Genomic DNA, 3,398 nt, shown 5'->3' on the forward strand with positions numbered 1-3,398 from the left:
GAATGATGGATTACGTGGATTTCCACTCTCAAGAGGCTGTGGTGATAATGGAGTAACACAAGTGACAACTCCAGTTGTACTAGATCAAGGAGAAGAAGAAGAAGATTCACCAATGATCAGTTGGCAGGCGGTTCTCGTGGGTTATGGTTGTGGACTAGTTATTGGACTGTCCATAATATACATAATGCTGTCAACTCAAAATCCATTATGGTTTTTCAGGGTGATTGTAGAACTGGAACAAAGAATCGTTATGAGAATGAAAAAACACAAGAAAAGATATTAGTGTGTCCAGGTATTCAACTTGATCTCTATGCAGATTCTTTTGATTATCGATATTTACCTTAAGTAAGTGAGCGTGAGAGCCAAATGAATCGAAAGATTCATGTTTGGTTCGGGAAGGGATTATGGAATTTTGGGAAGGAATGAAAAAATAATCTATTTATGATCTAACTAACCATTTTAACTCTAATTCTTAATTAATTTTTGAACATTGCAGGTTTCAAGTCTAATAAGTTGTTGGAGATGCAAATATAAGCCTTTGTCTTTCACAGTTTATTATGATGTTTCATGAAGTTTATGAAACTGATCACGCCCAACTATGCCTTATAAAAAGGACTATGCGGTCGTTGCAAATATAATCCGGTTTACAAGTCCGGAGTCGAATCCCACAGAGAACTAAGGTTTAGCTACAACTGTTCACTATCACCAAGAAGACAAGCTTGAACAATTCCTAACTTATAGATATTAAGATTCTTGTGTTTAACTACTTAACTAACAAATTAAAATAGTAAATTAACAACTAACGATACTGAGGGTTAGAGAAAAGATTAAGGAGGTCTAGAGTTATGATTTCCCCAATTGTCGGAATCCTTCCCGCTATGTCTTCTATAATTTCGCCTAAGTATTCTCTACCGATCATGAGCACTCTTATTACCGTAAATCTCTCCCGAGTAATTACGACAATTTACTAGACGCACTCTCCCGAGCTACGCTAGCTGGCTTTTAATACAGCTCACTTCAGATCGCACCCAAGGCTTCGTTATCCCTAATCCCACCTTTAAACCCTCGGTTATTGATCCCTCATATACTTTGGGAGTGGTGTTGTTCAACAATTACCTAAATATGCACTCTCTCCCGAGTTATGCATACTAAATAGGCACAGCTAATTGAGAGCTCTTCAATCAACCAGAATATAAACGTAATTGAACAAATAGAGAAAAGCTATGGCTCAATTATATAAAAACATAACAAGAATTTATCCTACAAAAGGTTCTATCAAACTCTAGATAACAAATTAGCTATTCATAATAGTATGTAAAACTACAATACTAAAAGTCATAACCAACAACGAAAAATAGGAAGAGGAAGGAAAAACTCGTAGAAGAATTCTCCGCCTTGCTCCCAATGTGTTCTTGCCTCCAAGGGTGTTGTCTAACCCTAAAGTAGTGTCTCTCCGCCTCCTTAGGTCTAATTTGTGTCCAAAAATATGTCCTCTTTCTTGTTCTAGGCCGGCCTCCTTTGTTTTATATAGGGTTTAGGACTTAAAATCCCATGTTTTACACTTTAGCCCCTGAAATTTACGCTTCCCACCGTGGTTTCACCGCGATCGCGGTGGAACCGCGGCCAAACGCCCTCGCGGATTCTTCATTCTTCAGAAACTGCCTTCCACCGCGGTTCTGCCGCGGTCGCGGTAAAACCGCGGTTTTTCACCCTGTTCCGTTTGAAATTTAGAAAAACGTAAAACATGAAAGTTGTAGCCCTTTGAGTTAGCTTTCCAACCATATATTGTGGAGCCCAAATGGAGTTCTGAGCAAAACGTTATGTCTATTTTACTAGACAGTGCGTAATATGCCTCCTCAAGTCTTCGTTCGTACTTAATTATCAAATTTGGCCCCCGAACACGATCCCGGCTTAATTCCTTGAGCTTTTACTCAGACTTCAAAGCTTAAAATCACTTAAGTTCATTCCATAACATCTATATAGCTCGGAATCACACCTACAAGGCATAAAACACACAATTAGTGCAAAACACTAGCGATTAAAGCGCAAACTCAATTAAAGTGCAGTAAATTCGAGTGTAATAAGCGACTAAAATATGCAATTATAGCCTATCATATGCAAACAAAAAATGAAAACGAAAATCAGTTCCTATTTTTAGTGTAACCATTGATCGAGACACTCAGTCAACACTCATTCATGCCTTCTCCCATAATCAATATTTCTCCGAATTGTTTTTTTTTTTCATTTTCTAATTTTGTGTATCTTTAGGCGTGAAATATCCGTGAGTTCTTATTCTCTTTTTTTCTCAAGTTTATACATACCTATCACAACTACAAAATGCAAAATCAGACGCGAAAAACCTAAAATCTCATCTCGTTCAATGCTAATCTTCTTAAATTTCGATTATGATTTTGTGAGAAATTTGGAGTGGGTATTGTTTGAACTTATTATAAATAGTCTAAGTAGGTTGTATACAAAGTTTGAAGTTATTTGCTGGAGATTTGGACTAGTTTTATACAAGAATTACAAGTGAAAATCGTACAAAAAGTTCATCATAGATGCTTATACACTTTTATACAATGTTATACACTTACAAAGAGGTACACTATGTATATAGTTGTATAAAAGTGTATAAAGATGTATAATCACAGTAGTAAAAATATTCGTGATATACACTATGTATATAGGTGTATAAGAAGAATGAGAAGAAGAAGAAGGGGAAGAAGAAGAAGAAGACGTGAGAAATTCACCGAATACCTGTAAATAATGTATCAACGTTGTATAAAATAGTGTATAAGAGGTGTTTATGCACTTTATATACTATTTATACAATATTATACAAATGAATCCTATCAATAGAGCTTCACGGGTTCTTCTTCTTCCTTGGGCATCCTCTGAAATTTAACTCAAATCCAGCATAAATCTACTCCAAATCACTTGAAATTTAAGTTTTGAACTCCTGTTGATAATTCCAATCAATTGGGACAACACCCATTCCAAACAGCTAACAAATCGAAAAATCCAATTTTCTGAAATCGAATCTTTGAACCATAAGTGACAAAATTACAGAATAATGCACTTCATAAGAGATTACCATCTTTGAATCTGGAAGAAGAATTGAAGGAGAATAAAAATGGTAGAAAATTTTGGGGTGCATTGTGCAAAGGCGTGACAAGGAAAGAAGAAGAAGAACGAAGAAAAAAAAAGGTGGACTAACTGATGAAAAGTAATTTTGAGGTTATGTACAACCTGAGCTACACTGGGTAAGGGCTCCAAACCTGGGCCATTTTCTGATGGGTTGTTGGGCCAAGTGACAAGGGGTGTAATTCTCCCTATTCCATTCTATCCCCTTTCTATGTAAGACAATTAAATATAGTATGAGGTCATCTTACAACCAA

Source organism: Nicotiana attenuata, unplaced genomic scaffold, assembly GCF_001879085.1.
Source record: "Nicotiana attenuata strain UT unplaced genomic scaffold, NIATTr2, whole genome shotgun sequence".
Lineage (NCBI taxonomy): Eukaryota > Viridiplantae > Streptophyta > Magnoliopsida > Solanales > Solanaceae > Nicotiana > Nicotiana attenuata.